This window comes from Oncorhynchus clarkii, chromosome 2 (genome assembly GCF_045791955.1).
Source record: "Oncorhynchus clarkii lewisi isolate Uvic-CL-2024 chromosome 2, UVic_Ocla_1.0, whole genome shotgun sequence".
In the NCBI taxonomy this organism is placed as follows: domain Eukaryota; kingdom Metazoa; phylum Chordata; class Actinopteri; order Salmoniformes; family Salmonidae; genus Oncorhynchus; species Oncorhynchus clarkii.
The window spans coordinates 22,092,606-22,113,845 of NC_092148.1; the positions used below are offsets into that span (position 1 = coordinate 22,092,606).

At 48.2% G+C, this 21,240-nt stretch overlaps 1 protein-coding gene across 6 annotated transcripts in view; it reads left to right on the forward strand.

The window, feature by feature from the left end:
• The window catches only part of LOC139424420 (growth factor receptor-bound protein 10-like), an 89,909-nt gene continuing 68,669 nt past the window's right edge, over positions 1–21,240 (forward strand). For 4 of the 6 annotated variants that reach the window (XM_071176225.1, XM_071176255.1, XM_071176244.1 and 1 more), the window contains exon 1: positions 28–165. The gene's annotated coding sequence lies outside the window, so the exon portion shown is untranslated. Of the gene's footprint in view, positions 166–21,240 lie in introns of all 6 variants that reach the window. The other 2 variants (XM_071176210.1, XM_071176217.1) reach the window with 1 other exon arrangement.

Here is a 21,240-nt window from a genome sequence, read left to right on the forward strand (position 1 = left end):
CTGCTAGCTGCTTGTCCTCATCGGGAATGTTGACCACTGGAGCGTGTTGAGCAAGAAAAGCAAAGCTGTTGCGCGAGCAACTATTTTCAAGTTGTGTCTTCTCATCCCAAGTGCAAGGCTGTCTGATTGCTCTTGTTTGAAATTCTACAGAGGCCTGTCAATAAGGTGAGTGTATTATTCCAAGATCAAGGGAGTCTTGTGTTATTTGTAATATGGTGTAATTGTATTCATCTTTCTTGACTTTCTAGAACACAGAAAGCAAAGTTTAGTGTAGCTAGCTAGCGCCTCTGGATGTAAACTGCTGTCGGGTGAGACTGGAACACTGCGCATCGTGGCTTGTAGCGTGAGGCTCTGTCTTTCACGAAAGCGTGAGGAGGGTTTGGATAGCTGTTAGAACTTGTTTTGCAAAGCAGTGTAATTTGTTGTCTAAAACAGGTTACCGTTGTAGGTTAACATTGTTAATCACAAATGTGACAGTTACTAAATAGCCAGAGCCGAATATAGCCACATGTCTACCCAGCGCTGTCGGGACTGCATGCAGGCAGATAAACTGCGTTCGTGTAGGGACGAGGTTGGCAGAAGCATGATCTCCTGTATTGGGGCAACTAAAGCTTACTTAACTACTATAGTTCGGTAGTAAAAAGTACCAATCCAGAGGGGTATCAATGAGTTAGCCAGCTAACTTTGATTAAATGTTTATTTTTTTTGATTTTCTGGTTCATTAAGAAATGTGTTTTTGGTTGCGGAGTCAATTAAACCATGCCCTTTTCAAGCTTATCGTAAACTGTTTAAAGATATTGCATAACTGCTTACTATCCAACTACCAGCCAGGCGCAGCCCCTGGTGAAGTCCCTGCCTGTCCTACCCTCAGTAGCCTATCCGACCTACCCTTTTCACCGGTCCGGTCAGTCTTATCCCATGGCTTCCCTTTTTTCTGGGGGTGGGGTGAAAGGCGTTTTTCCAGGCAGCTAGCTACTCGTGTACGGAACCATGGATGGTGGTTGGCTTCTACCACCCCTTTCAAAACGAGCAGCGAATATATACAGTATAGTTATAGTAGGCTTATTCAGAGACTAAGTATTTCAAATCTAACTGGGACATCAGGGATGGATTTTGGCAGGGATGTTATGCAATAAAACGAATGTTATGCTGTAGATGTCATATGTGATCGTATTAGTAATCCAAAAACAACAGATCTGTTTGACTTAATGCTGATTCAGCAGAATTACCCAGCAGTGTACTGTACAGCTCATCTAAGAAATGTAGTTGGTTAGAACCATAAGAATATATAGATTGATCATAATGGCATAGTATGTTTAGGGAACAGTCCCTATCCCCTTCAACTAAACTACATTTTTACTATACACTTAAAATGCCATTACTAATGTAGGCCTACTATGTAACATGTTAATACAAAATTGTTACTACTTGTGTAATTACAGAGTCACTACACCAGTATAACAGCAACTTATTAGAAATTGTTACCAGTATAAGGTGTCACCAACTAGTTTTAAATTCACACCCTCTGCTACAATCTAGCTATTTCAAGTCCATGCTCTGTAAGAGACCAACATGATGGGGCATGAGTTTAGGAGGCCTAAGACAGACAGCTAGCTCAGAGCTGCTGAGCTCACATATTTTACATATGCAACCTGTCTTGCCATGGCGGTTCAATTCTCTTCTCTGGAAGAGTCTGACTAACAAATGGCTTTGTTGGATCATATCCTATTGGCATTTCATTTGTTCTACCAATCTATTCCATTCATCATACAAGCCGTTCATTCAGTGAATATAGGCAGGCCTATTAGCTTGTTGGTTTAGTTTATTATCGGGATGGAAAGTGAAAGGGATAGGCTTTGCTCACCCAAATGACAAATTCCCTTGTTGAGAGCTGTCCAAACTTTCAATCTGAAGAGGCCTTGCAGACATATAAATTGTACTTCCACATACATTTTATATTATTATTATGTTCTCTGTCATAGTGGTGATCTCTCTCACCCAGGCCCTAGCATTCCATTCGGCCTTGCGCCAGTTTGCAGTCATATAACACTCGCTATTCAGTGCCAATAACCCCTTATTGATGGCTGGTCATGGTGCTTTTTCCTGAAGTCTGGGATGCAGAGTCAGAGTTTTGGTCTAAATCAGTGACACCAATTACTAGGTTATGTCCTATTATTGCCCAAATTATTTCTCTCATCAGTTATGAGCACATCTGATGTTGACACACCTACTGTATTCTGTCTTAATAAATTCTAGTAACTGATTAAAAAAATAATTTTGGTCTGTGGGTGTGGCGGTAGGTGCTGTTTGGAAACAGGTAGCTGAATCATGAAAAAAAAACTGGATGATATAGGCTAGGTCTACTTTTCTTGTGTAGGTAGGCGTCAATGGTTGTACAAAGCATAAAGATACTTCCGAAGAACCACAAGGCTTGTGGATGAAAAAAGTTGCCTCTATTAGATTACTTGGCAGCAGGACAAGATGAAAAAGCTTTGCAGGCAGCTAGAGAAGCCTTAGTTTGTCTGTGTCACTTACCTTTCATTTAAATGTAATCATTATTTTGTCTAGCTACCTCAGTTATAGCTAAGTAATTACATTCTGCTTACTAAAGTAGTCTGTAATTGATTTACAGAAGGGCAACTTAATATATTTAGCTTACTGGTCCTATAAATACTTGACTCTCACCCGCCATCATCCACCCATGATTACCCAGAAGGCAGAATGACGCAATGATTGTCTAACCAACCAACCACAGCACGGTGGATTCAATTTCTTAATGTCTGGAGCTGGTCCAAATCTGTCTGAAACCTGAGAAGCAGGAATGCTGTATTTTCTAAAGCAGGTAACTGAACACCTCTGCTAGTATTTTTGTGTGCAGAAAGAACAGGGAGACTGGTGCAGAATGATGGCGATGTTCCAGAAAATGTCACTCAGCCTCTATGAGCTGGAATCTGTGCTGTAAAATCTAAAACAAACCAGGGTTAGTGGGCTTGGCGAGATGTATTCATGAAAACAAAAGGGTTTTGAGTGACATTCTTCCCCAGTGCAACTTCAGAACAATAGAGGCATTTTGTGCTCTTGAATTTTATCGCTGTGCCTGGACATCATTAGCATTCTCTTCTCAGAGTTTAATGGGACATTTGGCTTTATCTGTGCATCGTTTCTCATATTATCAGTACATATTTCACCAAACCTATAAGTGATGAGAACTTGGAGAAAGGCATTTCAATTATTTATAACCTACAATATGTAGGGCCTTATAAAATATGTGTTGCGGACAATGCGAATGGAATCACGGAATCTAGACATTAAAACGGAATTCAACAATATAATTTTTTTATTGAACTTCGTAGGAAATAAACTAAATGTATTGAACTTATTGGAAAATTATTGGAAAATTAATTTGCTCAAATAATCATAAGACATGAACAAAATGCATATGTAGCAAGGTTTTCATCCAATTGGGACAGATTTTCATGCAAATATTCTAAAATATAAGCAACATGCCATATTTATTTGCAGTTAAATTCCCATGTATCAAATAAAAAATACAAGTTAAATGGGTTTCCATTGCATTTTCAACTCTACTGATGGTTTTGTCACAAAGAAATTGCGTTATGTAGCGAATGTGCCCAGTCTGGCCTTGGCATGTGCTCTCTAGCTAATAGCTGGCAGATACAGTGTGGGTAGGTAGGTTACCTATAGAATGACAGCAACCAAGCATCAAGCTCATCATCAGCCTAATAAAATGCATGCTTTCCCAGTCATAGTGGGAGGACCACACAGCATATCATCACGTGACTCCTAAGTTTTCTTCGATATGATGGTTATTATATCAATATTTGCGCATAAAGACGTTTCCACCACCATTTCTCGCATAATACATTTTACAGATACAAAAAGATCCCACATTGTCTTGTGTATTTTGTTTTGGCAAATTTAGCCAACAAATGTGCTTTTTCCATCAGGTCTGTTTATCCGACATGTACTTTACTCGCATGAAAAGGTTGGATGGAAACCTGGTTAGTGATTCGTACTGTCCTGCAACTTTCTGAAATGGCACAGGAATGCCCCTGTCTGTGTGTGTGTGTGTGTGGATCGTCCGTTTGTCTAGTCTACACTTTGTGTAGCCGTTAGCAATAATGCTAATGCTAGTCTGCTGGTTGATGGAAAGGCTTTCCCAAAAACCTTGTAAATGAAATGTTAACTACACTGTAGCCTATACCTACCTGGCAGAATAATATCATGATTATTTGCATCAATCCAGCTTCCATTTGTTTTGTAAACTGCTTTGTTTAGTCAAATCAAAATCACATGAGCGCTACAGAAACACCGCTAACCAAACAAGTGTCTCTGACTTGAATTAAAGGTTAACTACACACAAAATTCAACATTTCTTAGACCTTTCCCAGGCCTACAAAAGTGGTTTCCTGATGTGGTGTAGCCCTTTACACTCATACCCGTATACAGGTTGAAAATGGCATATTTGGGAACTGATAAAGGCCTGACTTGGAACGCAGTGGCTGTACAGTAACAAACTATACGTGATCTCAATGGTTTGCTGCAGTTCTACACATAATCTGCAAACTGTTCACTTTCAATTGCTACCATGGCTATGCGTATGCTTTTCATATTTCTCCTGGAACAAACATTTCAATGTTAACGGGTTTAGCGTTGTGGTGGACTTAGAACATCCTATTTTGTTGTGATTTTTGTTGTTGGAAAAAACAAAACCTAGAAAAACAAAACTGAGAAAATGTAATTTGGGGGTACAACTAAATGGAATCGGGTACAAAATACACCAGATTTTATAAGGCCCTACTATCATAGGGATTGGGGGTTTCTGGTAAAATGACGTTTGTCAAGGGGTGGTTTGTGTTGAAAATTACGAAGACCATAGATACAGCAAGCCTGTTCTTCCTTTTCTCTTCTAGCCTCATGAAGCCTAAATTCCCTATTGTTTATACCATGTTTATTACATAACTCAATGTAGGCTATTCAATGTTAGTTAGAAACTCTCATATGTCCAGATGATCAGTCTGATCCATTGCACTGTGGCCTAAATAATCATTTATTCTACTTACACTTCTTGATCTTATTTAAACTTTTTGAATAACATGTCCCGTAGATGAAAGCTTGAGTTCTTAGTTGAATAAAAACTAAAATAGCCTAGCCATAGCCCACCCTGGAAGCAGGCTTGTGCACAAACATAACATCTCCTTCCCGTCCAAGCCATTCATTATGCACATTGCATAAGGTCATTTCTCCCAGCCGGCCCAATGAAATCCTCATCCAATTAGCGATTGCCCATGTCTCCCAAAGCCTTTCTTAGAGACTTCTGCTGTTCAGCCCTCCACGGTGACATCAGACTCTCTCTTATAACCTTCTTTACGCTGCTGGCCCGAAATAATGAAGCTGCCATTCAATGAAGAATCAACATGTGAAACAAGCGCATCTACTGAGGTGTGACAACAATCTGAACCATCCACTGATAAAATAGTCAGCCATGACAGAGATGGCAGTGTTCATTTGGAACTCAGTCCAGTAAATTAAAGCCTGTACTGTACTACAGACGGTCAGAAGAACCTTATTGGAGAAGTAGGTACTTAATTTAGGATCTTCAGTCTTCATATGCAGTAATTTGCTTATTGAATGTCTAATTACTGCAACTACTACATTCTTCAACTATGCTTGTATTGTGTATGGATCACCGTGTAATTGCTACTGGATTACTGTGTATTGTGCAATTTTACAGATTTAAAGTGATGATTTACTCCTCATTGCCCTTATTTTAGCAAGTTGTGGTATCTGGCTGGATTTTCTTATCTAGCCTACCATGCACAACAAATGAAACGTTGCAAAAATGCTGGCATTCCAGTAGTTGTCATCCCTTCAAGACACGTCTCTCAGCAAACTGTTTTCATAATTAATTTGACATATCCTTTGAGTGCTTCTACCTTAAAAATAGGTTACACCGTCACCTTACTGTAGAGAGGCAGGCAGTCCCAAACCAACATCTTCCTAAAAACTATGAATTTTGCATGACGGTGCGCCTTCCAGCGACATTGGACTGCTCTGTTCTGGCTTGACTTCAGATTTCTAAATGGTGTTCCATGTACAGCTTGAAATACTGCTGGAAAATACAAGGCTACATCTCTTCTTCAGTTGTTTGCGCCTAAACCTCTTGTCATTTGCCCTGATCAATGTGGACATGATGATGTAGGTTAGTGATAAGACAGATGCCCATGAACCCTAAAGAACAGCATCTTATACACTGTTTGGCGCTTCCTACCATTGCAGCAGTCTCCTCAATCCTGAGTCTGTGCATGTGAGTGTCAGTTGGATGTTACATATGTCATTTAGGTGTGAGAATGAAACAATGGGGTCTTGGGAGGGAGGAGGTATGTTCAGTTGAATTTCACACGCTGCTCTTGCAACCGTCACTGCTTGGAGGCAGGACATTTTTTTTTTTAGCTGTGTGAGCTCTTATTGGTATTTGGATGGTTCATAATGTGGCCCTTAATAGGGCTGGCACAATTACCATATAATAGTGTAACTGACGATTATGGATGAAGACCTTCACAAAAATAACATAACCGTCATAACCGTTGAATTATTATTATTATTGTTATTACAGTGCATTCGGAAAGTATTCAGTATTCAGATCCCTTGACTTTTAATAAAAAACTGAAATATCAAATTTTATTTAAGTATTCAGACCCTTTGTTGCACCTTTGGCAGCGATTACAGCCTCGAGTCTTCTAGGGTATGACTCTGCAAACTTGGCACACCTAAATGTAGGGAGTTTCTCCCATTCTTCTCTGCAGATTCTCTCAAGCTCTGTCAGGTTGGATGGGAAGTGTCGTTCCACAGCTATTTAAAGGTCTCTCCAGAGATGCCTGATCGTGTTCAAGTCCGGGCTCGGGCTGGGTCACTCAGGGACATTCAGAGACTTGTCCCGAATCCACTCCTGCATTTTCTTGGGTGTGTCCTTAGGGTTGTTCTTCTGTTCGAGAGGTGAACCTTTGCCCTAGTCTGAGGTCCTGAGTGCTCTGCAGCAGGTTTTCATGAAGGATCTCCCAGTCCCTGCCACTGAATAACATCCCCAAAGCATGATGCTGCCACCGCTGTGCTTCACCGTAGGGATGGTGCCAGGTTTCCTTAAGACGTGACGCTTGGCATTCAGGCCAATGAGTTCAGTCTTGGTTTCATCAGACCAGAGAATCTTGTTTCTCATGGTCTGAGTCATTTAGGTGCCTTTTGGCAAACTCCAAGCGGGCTGTCATGTGCCTTTTACTGGGGAGTGGCTTCCATCTGGCCACTCTACCATAAAGGCCTGATTGGTTTAGTGCTGCAGAGATGGTTGTCTTTCTGGAAGCTACTCCCTTCTCCACAGAGGAACTCTGGAGCTCTTTCAGAGTGACCATCAGGTTCTTGGTCACCTCCCTGACCAAGGCCCATCTCCCCGAATTGCTCTGTTTGGCTGGGTGGCCAGCTCTAGGAAGAGTCTTGATGGTTCCAAAATGATGGAGGCCACTGTGTTCTTGGGGACCTTCAATGCTGCCAACATTTTTTGGTGTCCTTCCCCAGATCTGTGCCTCAACAATCCTGTCTCGGAGCTGTACGGACTAGAGGTCGACCGATTAAGATTTTTCAACGCTGATACAGATACCGATTTGTTGGAGGACCAAAAAATGCCGATGACGATTAATCAGACAATTTTTATATATTTGTAATAATGACAATTACAACAATACTGAATGAACACTTATTTTAAGTTAATATAATACATAAATAAATTCAATTTAGTCTCAAATAAATAACGAAACATGTTCAATTTGGTTTAAATAATGCAAAAAAAAAGTGTTGGAGAAGAAAGTAAAAGTGCAATATGTGCCGTGTAAAAAAGCTAACGTTTAAGTTCCTTGCTCAGAACATGAGAACATATGAAAGCTGGTGGTTCCTTTTAACATGAGTCTTCAATATTCTCAGTTAAGAAGTTTTAGGTTGTAGTTATTATAGGAATCATAGAACTATTTCTCTCTATACCATTTGTATTTCATATACCTTTGACTATTGGATGTTCTTATAGGCATTACAGTATTGCCAGCCTAATCTCGGGAGTTGATAGGCTTGAAGTCATAAACGGCGCAATGCTTGAAGCACAGCGAAGAGCTGCTGGCAAACGCAGGAAAGAAAGGCATTGATGTTCATGGTTAGGTACACATTGGTACAACGACAGTGCTTTTTTCGCAAATGCTCTTGTTAAATCATCACCCGTTTGGCGAAGTAGGCTGTGATTCGATGATAAATTAACAGGCACCGCATTGATCATATGCAATGCAGGACAAGCTAGATAAACTAGTAATATCATTAACCATGTGGAGTTAACTAGTGATTATGTTAAGATTGATTGTTTTTTATAAGATACGTTTAATGCTAGCTAGCAACCTACCATGGCTCCTTGCTGCACTCCGTAACAGGTGGTCAGCCTGCCACGCAGTCTCCTCGTGGAGTGCAATATAATCGGCGCCCAAAAATACCGACTGTTATGAGAACTTGAAATCGGCCCTAATTAATTGGCCATGCAGATTAATCGGTCGACCTCTACTACAGACAGTTCCTTTGACCCCATGGCTTGGATTTTGCTCTGATGCACTGTGCCTTTCCATGTCCAATCAATTGAATCTACCACAGGTGGACTCCGATCATGTGGTAGAAACATCTCAAGGATGATAAATGAAACAGGATGCACCTGAGCTCTATTTTGAGTCTCATAGCAAAGTATCTGAATATTTATGTAAATAAGGTGTTTCGGTTATTTATTTGTAATGAATTTGCAAACATTTCTAAAAACCTGTTTTCGCTTTGTCCTTCAAATCAAATGTTATTTGTCACATGCGTCGAATACAACATGTGTTGACCTTACTGTGAAATGCTTACTTACAAGCTCTTAACCACACTGAGGTCTCTGACCTCTTCCCTATAGGCTGTTTCGTAGCTGTTGGTGATCAGGCCTGTTGTGTCGTCAGCAAACGTAATGATGGTGTTGGAGTTGTGTTTGGCCACGCAGCCTTGGGTGAACAGGGAGACCAGGAGGGGACTAAGTACACACCCCTGAGGGGCTCCGGCCGCAGTCCCAGCTCCCCAACCCCAGCGTCTCCAGCCGAGTCCCTGCCCCATCCCATCCCAACCCCTCAAGCCCCAGCTTCCCTGCAGCTTCAGCCCAGCTCCCCTCCCAGGTAGCTCGGCTCCCCAGCCCCAGCTCTCATCCAGCCCAGCTCCCGTTTCCACTCATAGTCCAAGCAGCTCAGCTCCACAGCTGAACAGGCCAGCGCCCCGACTCGCACACTGCCAGAGGGCCTTCTCTCATCACTACTCTTTGGCCTACAAATCAGTGCATACCATTCAGGGCATTGCTCTTTTTTTAATCCAACAGCCTATGTGGAAAGAATTTGCTCCCAGCATTCCAAAGAGGACTGCAGTGATATCATCCAGCGATCATGTGGTGTGGTATGGAGGGGATGATCTGCAAGCAGGCAGGCTGTGTGGCAGGCAGGCAACCAGTGTGGCAGGCAACCAGTGTGGCAGGCAACTAGTGTGGCAGGCAGGCAGTGTAGTAGGTTAGTAGGCAGACAGTAAAGCAGGCAGACAACGTAACAGTCTGCAAGACCGGGCCTCACCTACTCAGGTGGAAGCTGGCCTATGTATTCTCAGGCACAATATGGGATATTTCCTGCTGTTCAATCAATGGGCTGAAACACAGATTGTGGCTTTAAGGTGGGCCAGAATGCAGGGTTGCATAATTTACTGTTTGCTCAACATACCGTGAAGCTTTTTGTTTTGTTTGGAGAAACAATGCCATTAGAAGATTGTCACGCTCTTGAGGGTTATCACCCAACAAGTGGTTTTCAATGCATATTAGTACTAATCCTTTATCTTTGATGGACGTTGAGGTCACCATTATTCTTTGCATTTGAGAACCAAGCCCTATCAGTGGTTGTGTTTGAACTGTTTTTCAAGACGGAAGGACAGAGTTAGGCTGTTTCATATAAATGTTTCTTTAAAAAAAGAAGACATGAAAGCAATTCAACTGCAATTGACCTTCAGTTTGATCTTAGTCATACTATTTTTGTCCGAAAGCTCAGACTGTAAGAAACACCAGTTGTTTATATTTCAAGTTTACACATCTAGGCCTATATGCCCATTTCAATGTTTTCCCCAACGTCCACAGTCCTACCTCACAGATCTCAGGCTTGTATGCATAGTGCTGTAAACTTACTGGGTAGGAATGACTAGACTGACTTGTGTACAGGTCTGCTGCACAGGTTGCTGTTATGATTCTGGACGGCCAGAACTATAAATAGCCCTACTATTTTGAAGTGTGCCCCAATTTGGAAAGGAGGGGAATGTATAGCCCTGTGGTTGCTATGCATTTGGGCAGTGTGAGGTGAGGAGGGAACACAGACAGGTCCCAGAGAACCCAACCCACCAACTCCGTTTACAAGGAAATATTTGGCAGCCTGAGCCATAAGAAGTTTATAGATTTCTGCTTTACTTCAATTACTTGGCCCAGAAAGATGAGGTTAAAAGTTTAATATTTCCCACTCACACTGTATTTAATGGAATGTAGGCCTATTCAAGAGAATGTGTTAGCAGTTTTCTACTTTCCTGAAGTTTAGGACCATATATATATTTTACATTCAATTTGCTCAAGTATCTATTTTCAGATGTTCTGTTTACCCTATGTTAAGTTTAGCATTATGTTATGCATATCATAAGGGTGTTTGTAGTTGGAGGCATTTGTACATATTTTTTACCTAGAGGTTTGAGGTAGAGGTCAACCGATTAATTGGCATGGCCAATTAATATTGGCCGATTTTCAAGTTTTCAAAACAATCGTCAATCTGCATTTTTGGATGCCGATTATGGCCGATTTATATTGCATTCCACGAGAAAACTACGTGGCAGGCTTGACCACCTGTTATGCGAGTGCAGCAAGGAGCCACGGTAAGTTGCTAGCTAGCATTAAACATATCGTATAAAAAACAATCAATCTTCACATAATCACTAGTTAACTACACATGGTTGATGATATTACTAGGTTAACTTGTTCTGCGTTGCATATAATCAGTGCGGTGCCTGTTAATTTATCATCGAATCACAGCCTACTTAGCCAAACGGGGGATGATTTAACAAAAGCGCATTCGCAAAATAGCACAATCATTGAACCAAAAACATCAATGCCATTCTTAAAATCAATACACAGAAGTAAATATTTTTAAACCTGCATATCTAGTTCATGTTAGCAGGCAATATTAACTAGGGAAATTGTGTCACTTCTTTTGCGTTCATTGCACGCAGTGTCGGGGTATATGCAACAGTTTGGGCCGCCTCGCTCGTTGCGAACTAATTTTACAGAATTGTACATAATTATGACATAACATTGAAGGTTGTGCAATATTTAGACTTAGGGTTGCCTCCCTCCCGTTCGATAAAATACGGAACGGTTCCGTATTTCACTGTCACGTATTAACAAGGTGAGTGGAATCAGGCGCAGAGAGCAGGTGCAGTGAGTCGATAGTTTATTCTCCGGAACCAAACACGGTCAACCCTAAATACAGGGTGAAATAATCCAACACAGGATTAAATATATCGGAGCAAATAACACAATACGTATTCACGAAAATACATGAAACCAAAACAATCCCGCACAAAACAAGGGCGGGACAACCTACTACATATAAGGACGTCAATAAACTAAAATACACACAGGTGAAACTAATAAGACAAAACCAACAGACAAACGAAAAAGGGATCGATGGTGGCTAGTAGGACGGTGACGACGACCGCCGAGCACCGCCCGAACAGGCAGGAGAGCCAACTTCGGCGGAAGTCGTGACAGTACCCCCCCCTGACGCGCGGCCCCCGCAGCGCGCCGCCACCGTCCTCGAGGACGACCCGGAGGACGAGGTGCTGGGCGATCCGGGTGGAGGCGGTGGAAATCTCTCAGGAGAGAAGGGTCCAAAATGTCCCTCACCGGAACCCAGCATCTCTCCTCCGGACCGTACCCCTCCCAGTCCACGAGGTACTGTAGGCCCCCCACCCGGCGTCTCGAATCCAGAATGCCCCGAACTGTGTACGCCGGGGACCCCTCGATGTCCAGGGGGGGCGGAGGGACCTCAGGCACCTCACCTTCTTGCAGGGGACCAGCCACCACCGGCCTGAGGAGAGACACATGAAACGAGGGGTTAATACGGTAATACCTAGGAAGTTGTAACCTGTAACACACCTCGTTTATTCTCCTCAGGACTTTGAACGGCCCCACACACTGCGGCCCCAGCTTCCGACAGGGCAAGCGGAGGGGCAGGTTCCGGGTCGAGAGCCAGACCCTGTCCCCCGGTGCAAACACGGGGGCCTCACTGCGGTGCTGGTCAGCGCTCCTCTTCTGCCGTTCGCCCGCTAACCGTAGTGAGTCCTGAACGGCTTTCCATGTGTCCTTGGAGCGCTGTACCCATTCCTCCACCGCAGGAGCCTCGGTCTGGCTCTGATGCCATGGGGCCAGGACCGGCTGGTAACCTAACACACACTCAAAAGGAGACAAGTTAGTTGAGGAGTGGCGTAGGGAGTTCTGAGCTAGTTCAGCCCAGGGAACATACCTTGCCCACTCACCAGGCCGGTCCCGGCAATAGGACCGCAGAAACCTGCCCACCTCTTGGTTTACGCGCTCCACCTGCCCATTACTCTCGGGGTGAAAACCTGAGGTTAAGCTGACCGAGACCCCCAGTCTCTCCATAAACGCCCTCCATACTCTGGACGTGAATTGGGGACCCCGATCAGAAACGATGTCCTCAGGCACCCCATAGTGCCGGAAGACATGGGTAAACAAGGCCTCAGCAGTCTGCAGGGCCGTAGGGAGACCGGGCAACGGGATGAGACGACAGGACTTAGAAAACCGATCCACAACGACCAGGATCGTAGTACTTCCCTGGGACGGGGGAAGGTCGGTAAGAAAGTCCACCAATAAGTGTGTCCACGGCCGTTGTGGAACGGGGAGGGGTTGTAATTTCCCTCTAGGCAGGTGCCGAGGAGCCTTGCTCTGAGCACACACGGAGCAGGAGGAGACATAAAATCTCACGTCTTTAGCTAGCGTGGGCCACCAGTATCTCACTCTCAGACTCCGCACTGTCCTCTCGATGCCAGGATGACCCGAGGAGGGGAGAGTATGAGCCCACCGAATCAGCTTGTCCCGGACCCCCCTCGGTACGTACTGAGTTCCTACTGGACAGTTGGGGGGGGGGCGGCTCTGACCGTGAGGCCTCCTCTATCTCCGCGTCCACCTCCCATACCACCGGTGCCACGAGACATGACGGTGAAATGATGGGAGTTGGCTCAACGGGCCGCTCCTCGGTATCATAGAGGCGGGACAGCGCGTCGGCCTTGGTGTTTTGGGAGCCTGGCCGGTATGAGAGGGTAAACCGGAACCTGGTAAAAAACATGGCCCATCTAGCCTGACGTGGATTTAGTCTCTTCGCTGCCCGGATATACTCGAGATTACGATGGTCAGTCCAGATGAGAAAGGGGTGTTTAGCCCCCTCAAGCCAATGTCTCCACACCTTCAGAGCCTTGACTACAGCTAACAACTCCCGGTCCCCCACATCATAGTTTCGCTCCGCTGGGCTGAGCTTGCTCGAAAAGAAAGCACAAGGGCGAAGTTTGGGTGGCACGCCCGAGCGTTGGGACAGCACGGCTCCGACCCCAGCCTCGGACGCATCCACCTCCACTATGAACGCTAAAGAGGGGTCCGGATGCGCCAACACGGGTGCATTGGTGAACAGCTCCTTCAAACGAGTGAATGCTCTGCCCGCCTCTGCTGACCAGCGCAAGCGCACCGGTCCTCCCTTCAGCAGCGAGGTGATGGGAGCAGCCACCTGACCAAAACCCTGGATAAACCTCCGGTAGTAATTGGCAAACCCTAAAAACCGCTGCACCTCTTTCACCGTGGTCGGAGTCGGCCAATTACGCACGGCTGTAACGCGGTCATCCTCCATCACCACCCCAGAGGTGGAAATACGATATCCCAGGAAGGAAACGGACTGTTTGAAAAACTCACATTTCTCCGCCTTGCAATACAGGTCATGCTCCAGCAGTCGCCCAAGTACCTTACGCACCAGAGACACATGCGCCGCGCGTGTGGCAGAATAGATCAAGATGTCATCGATGTACACTACCACTCCCTGCCCGAACAGGTCTCGGAGAATCTCGTCTACGAAGGATTGGAAGACGGCTGGAGCATTCTTCAACCCGTATGGCATGACGCGGTACTCATAATGACCAGATGTAGTACTAAATGCAGTTTTCCACTCATCTCCTCCCCGGATACGCACCAGATTATACGCGCTCCTCAGGTCCAGTTTTGTGAAGAAGCGCGCCCCGTGAAATGATTCCACCGCCGTAGCGATGAGAGGTAGTGGGTAACTAAACCCCACTGTGATGGAATTTAGACCTCTATAATCGATGCACGGACGCAGACCTCCATCCTTTTTCTTCACAAAAAAGAAGCTCGAGGAGACGGGTGATGCGGAGGGCCGAATGTACCCCTGTCTCAGCGATTCAGCAACGTATGTTTCCATCGCTACCGTCTCCTCGTGGGACAATGGATACACGTGACTCCTAGGAAGTGCAGCGTTCTCCAGAAGGTTTATCACGCAGTCCTCTCGACGATGAGGTGGTAATTGGGTCGCCTTCTTTTTACTGAAGGCGATAGCCAAATCGGCATATTCAGAGGGAATGCGCACGGTGGAAACTTGGTCTGGACTCTCCACCGTAGTCGCACCAACGGCAACTCCTCTACACCTACCTGAACACTCCTCTGACCACCCCTTAAGAGCCCCCTGTCGCCAGGAAATCACCGGGTTGTGTTGAGCTAACCAGGGAACCCCCAACACCACTGGAAACGCAGGTGAATCTATAAGGAACAGACTAATCTGCTCCTTATGATCCCCCTGCGTTACCATGTCCAGTGGCACCGTAGCCTCCCTAATTACTCCTGACCCTAATGGTCGGCTATCTAAGGAGTGCACGGGGAAAGGTTGGTCTACCGACACCAGGGGAATCCCTAGCCTTAACGCAAGCCCACGATCCATGAAATTCCCAGCTGCGCCTGAATCGACTAGCGCCTTATGCTGTAGAGAGGGAAAAAACCCAGGGAAAGAAGTCAAAACATACACATGACCGACAGGAGGCTCTGGGTGAGTCTGGTGCTTACTCACCTGGGGTGATCGAGCAGTGCTCCGCCTGCCCTCCCGACTCCCAGACGAGTTCCTCCAGCACCGGTCTGACGTGTGCCCTCGCCGACCACAACTGGTGCAGGAGGACACTCCTCCTCCGGTCTCCCTCGAAGCTGCCCCTCCTAATTCCATAGGGATAGGGGCAGGAGGGCTGGGAAGTGGAAACGACAGGGCCTGATCCGAACGCCCGCGGGCAGCCAGCAGATTGTCGAGACGGATAGCCAAGTCAATGAGCTCATCCAGTGTGCAGGTGGTGTCCCGACATGCCAGCTCCCTGCGGACGTCCTCCCTGAGACTGCATCTGAAATGGTCGACCAAGGCCCTGTCGTTCCATCCTGCTCCTGCGGCCAAGGTCCTGAACTCCAGAGCAAAGTCCTGTGCGCTCCTCGTCTCCTGCCGCAGGTGGAACAGCCGTTCACCCGCCGCCCGACCCTCTGGTGGATGGTCAAAAACAGCTCGGAATCGGCGGGTGAACTCTGGGTAATTATCCCTCGCCGAGTCCGGACCATTCCACACTGCGTTGGCCCACTCGAGGGCTCGCCCAGTCAAGCAGGAGACGAGGGCGCTCACGCTCTTCTCTCCAGAGGGAGCAGGACGCACGGTAGCCAGGTATAGTTCCAGTTAAAGGAGGAAACCCTGGCACCCAGCCGCCGTTCCGTCATACTCCCGTGGGAGTGTCAACCGAAGAGCCCCGGAGCCAGATGTGGTCGCAGGAACAGGAGGTGCTGGAGAAGGGGGTGCTAGCGATGATGTGGGAAGACCACTCCTCTCCCATCGATCCATCCTCTCCATCATTTGGTCCATGGCAGAACCAATCCGATGAAGCACGCTGGTGTGGTGGAGGACTCTCTCCTCCATCGATGGGAGAGGAGACGCGGCTGCTCCTGCTGATTCCATCGTTGGTGCGGGATTCTGTCACGTATTAACAAGGTGAGTGGAATCAGGCGCAGAGAGCAGGTGCAGTGAGTCGATAGTTTATTCTCCGGAACCAAACACGGTCAACCCTAAATACAGGGTGAAATAATCCAACACAGGATTAAATATATCGGAGCAAATAACACAATACGTATTCACGAAAATACATGAAACCAAAACAATCCCGCACAAAACAAGGGCGGGACAACCTACTACATATAAGGACGTCAATAAACTAAAATACACACAGGTGAAACTAATAAGACAAAACCAACAGACAAACGAAAAAGGGATCGATGGTGGCTAGTAGGACGGTGACGACGACCGCCGAGCACCGCCCGAACAGGCAGGAGAGCCAACTTCGGCGGAAGTCGTGACAGTACCCCCCCCTGACGCGCGGCCCCCGCAGCGCGCCGCCACCGTCCTCGAGGACGACCCGGAGGACGAGGTGCTGGGCGATCCGGGTGGAGGCGGTGGAAATCTCTCAGGAGAGAAGGGTCCAAAATGTCCCTCACCGGAACCCAGCATCTCTCCTCCGGACCGTACCCCTCCCAGTCCACGAGGTACTGTAGGCCCCCCACCCGGCGTCTTGAATCCAGAATGCCCCGAACTGTGTACGCCGGGGACCCCTCGATGTCCAGGGGGGGCGGAGGGACCTCAGGCACCTCACCTTCTTGCAGGGGACCAGCCACCACCGGCCTGAGGAGAGACACATGAAACGAGGGGTTAATACGGTAATACCTAGGAAGTTGTAACCTGTAACACACCTCGTTTATTCTCCTCAGGACTTTGAACGGCCCCACACACTGCGGCCCCAGCTTCCGACAGGGCAAGCGGAGGGGCAGGTTCCGGGTCGAGAGCCAGACCCTGTCCCCCGGTGCAAACACGGGGGCCTCACTGCGGTGCTGGTCAGCGCTCCTCTTCTGCCGTTCGCCCGCTAACCGTAGTGAGTCCTGAACGGCTTTCCATGTGTCCTTGGAGCGCTGTACCCATTCCTCCACCGCAGGAGCCTCGGTCTGGCTCTGATGCCATGGGGCCAGGACCGGCTGGTAACCTAACACACACTCAAAAGGAGACAAGTTAGTTGAGGAGTGGCGTAGGGAGTTCTGAGCTAGTTCAGCCCAGGGAACATACCTTGCCCACTCACCAGGCCGGTCCCGGCAATAGGACCGCAGAAACCTGCCCACCTCTTGGTTTACGCGCTCCACCTGCCCATTACTCTCGGGGTGAAAACCTGAGGTTAAGCTGACCGAGACCCCCAGTCTCTCCATAAACGCCCTCCATACTCTGGACGTGAATTGGGGACCCCGATCAGAAACGATGTCCTCAGGCACCCCATAGTGCCGGAAGACATGGGTAAACAAGGCCTCAGCAGTCTGCAGGGCCGTAGGGAGACCGGGCAACGGGATGAGACGACAGGACTTAGAAAACCGATCCACAACGACCAGGATCGTAGTACTTCCCTGGGACGGGGGAAGGTCGGTAAGAAAGTCCACCAATAAGTGTGTCCACGGCCGTTGTGGAACGGGGAGGGGTTGTAATTTCCCTCTAGGCAGGTGCCGAGGAGCCTTGCTCTGAGCACACACGGAGCAGGAGGAGACATAAAATCTCACGTCTTTAGCTAGCGTGGGCCACCAGTATCTCACTCTCAGACTCCGCACTGTCCTCTCGATGCCAGGATGACCCGAGGAGGGGAGAGTATGAGCCCACCGAATCAGCTTGTCCCGGACCCCCCTCGGTACGTACTGAGTTCCTACTGGACAGTTGGGGGGGGGGCGGCTCTGACCGTGAGGCCTCCTCTATCTCCGCGTCCACCTCCCATACCACCGGTGCCACGAGACATGACGGTGAAATGATGGGAGTTGGCTCAACGGGCCGCTCCTCGGTATCATAGAGGCGGGACAGCGCGTCGGCCTTGGTGTTTTGGGAGCCTGGCCGGTATGAGAGGGTAAACCGGAACCTGGTAAAAAACATGGCCCATCTAGCCTGACGTGGATTTAGTCTCTTCGCTGCCCGGATATACTCGAGATTACGATGGTCAGTCCAGATGAGAAAGGGGTGTTTAGCCCCCTCAAGCCAATGTCTCCACACCTTCAGAGCCTTGACTACAGCTAACAACTCCCGGTCCCCCACATCATAGTTTCGCTCCGCTGGGCTGAGCTTGCTCGAAAAGAAAGCACAAGGGCGAAGTTTGGGTGGCACGCCCGAGCGTTGGGACAGCACGGCTCCGACCCCAGCCTCGGACGCATCCACCTCCACTATGAACGCTAAAGAGGGGTCCGGATGCGCCAACACGGGTGCATTGGTGAACAGCTCCTTCAAACGAGTGAATGCTCTGCCCGCCTCTGCTGACCAGCGCAAGCGCACCGGTCCTCCCTTCAGCAGCGAGGTGATGGGAGCAGCCACCTGACCAAAACCCTGGATAAACCTCCGGTAGTAATTGGCAAACCCTAAAAACCGCTGCACCTCTTTCACCGTGGTCGGAGTCGGCCAATTACGCACGGCTGTAACGCGGTCATCCTCCATCACCACCCCAGAGGTGGAAATACGATATCCCAGGAAGGAAACGGACTGTTTGAAAAACTCACATTTCTCCGCCTTGCAATACAGGTCATGCTCCAGCAGTCGCCCAAGTACCTTACGCACCAGAGACACATGCGCCGCGCGTGTGGCAGAATAGATCAAGATGTCATCGATGTACACTACCACTCCCTGCCCGAACAGGTCTCGGAGAATCTCGTCTACGAAGGATTGGAAGACGGCTGGAGCATTCTTCAACCCGTATGGCATGACGCGGTACTCATAATGACCAGATGTAGTACTAAATGCAGTTTTCCACTCATCTCCTCCCCGGATACGCACCAGATTATACGCGCTCCTCAGGTCCAGTTTTGTGAAGAAGCGCGCCCCGTGAAATGATTCCACCGCCGTAGCGATGAGAGGTAGTGGGTAACTAAACCCCACTGTGATGGAATTTAGACCTCTATAATCGATGCACGGACGCAGACCTCCATCCTTTTTCTTCACAAAAAAGAAGCTCGAGGAGACGGGTGATGCGGAGGGCCGAATGTACCCCTGTCTCAGCGATTCAGCAACGTATGTTTCCATCGCTACCGTCTCCTCGTGGGACAATGGATACACGTGACTCCTAGGAAGTGCAGCGTTCTCCAGAAGGTTTATCACGCAGTCCTCTCGACGATGAGGTGGTAATTGGGTCGCCTTCTTTTTACTGAAGGCGATAGCCAAATCGGCATATTCAGAGGGAATGCGCACGGTGGAAACTTGGTCTGGACTCTCCACCGTAGTCGCACCAACGGCAACTCCTCTACACCTACCTGAACACTCCTCTGACCACCCCTTAAGAGCCCCCTGTCGCCAGGAAATCACCGGGTTGTGTTGAGCTAACCAGGGAACCCCCAACACCACTGGAAACGCAGGTGAATCTATAAGGAACAGACTAATCTGCTCCTTATGATCCCCCTGCGTTACCATGTCCAGTGGCACCGTAGCCTCCCTAATTACTCCTGACCCTAATGGTCGGCTATCTAAGGAGTGCACGGGGAAAGGTTGGTCTACCGACACCAGGGGAATCCCTAGCCTTAACGCAAGCCCACGATCCATGAAATTCCCAGCTGCGCCTGAATCGACTAGCGCCTTATGCTGTAGAGAGGGAAAAAACCCAGGGAAAGAAGTCAAAACATACACATGACCGACAGGAGGCTCTGGGTGAGTCTGGTGCTTACTCACCTGGGGTGATCGAGCAGTGCTCCGCCTGCCCTCCCGACTCCCAGACGAGTTCCTCCAGCACCGGTCTGACGTGTGCCCTCGCCGACCACAACTGGTGCAGGAGGACACTCCTCCTCCGGTCTCCCTCGAAGCTGCCCCTCCTAATTCCATAGGGATAGGGGCAGGAGGGCTGGGAAGTGGAAACGACAGGGCCTGATCCGAACGCCCGCGGGCAGCCAGCAGATTGTCGAGACGGATAGCCAAGTCAATGAGCTCATCCAGTGTGCAGGTGGTGTCCCGACATGCCAGCTCCCTGCGGACGTCCTCCCTGAGACTGCATCTGAAATGGTCGACCAAGGCCCTGTCGTTCCATCCTGCTCCTGCGGCCAAGGTCCTGAACTCCAGAGCAAAGTCCTGTGCGCTCCTCGTCTCCTGCCGCAGGTGGAACAGCCGTTCACCCGCCGCCCGACCCTCTGGTGGATGGTCAAAAACAGCTCGGAATCGGCGGGTGAACTCTGGGTAATTATCCCTCGCCGAGTCCGGACCATTCCACACTGCGTTGGCCCACTCGAGGGCTCGCCCAGTCAAGCAGGAGACGAGGGCGCTCACGCTCTTCTCTCCAGAGGGAGCAGGACGCACGGTAGCCAGGTATAGTTCCAGTTAAAGGAGGAAACCCTGGCACCCAGCCGCCGTTCCGTCATACTCCCGTGGGAGTGTCAACCGAAGAGCCCCGGAGCCAGATGTGGTCGCAGGAACAGGAGGTGCTGGAGAAGGGGGTGCTAGCGATGATGTGGGAAGACCACTCCTCTCCCATCGATCCATCCTCTCCATCATTTGGTCCATGGCAGAACCAATCCGATGAAGCACGCTGGTGTGGTGGAGGACTCTCTCCTCCATCGATGGGAGAGGAGACGCGGCTGCTCCTGCTGATTCCATCGTTGGTGCGGGATTCTGTCACGTATTAACAAGGTGAGTGGAATCAGGCGCAGAGAGCAGGTGCAGTGAGTCGATAGTTTATTCTCCGGAACCAAACACGGTCAACCCTAAATACAGGGTGAAATAATCCAACACAGGATTAAATATATCGGAGCAAATAACACAATACGTATTCACGAAAATACATGAAACCAAAACAATCCCGCACAAAACAAGGGCGGGACAACCTACTACATATAAGGACGTCAATAAACTAAAATACACACAGGTGAAACTAATAAGACAAAACCAACAGACAAACGAAAAAGGGATCGATGGTGGCTAGTAGGACGGTGACGACGACCGCCGAGCACCGCCCGAACAGGCAGGAGAG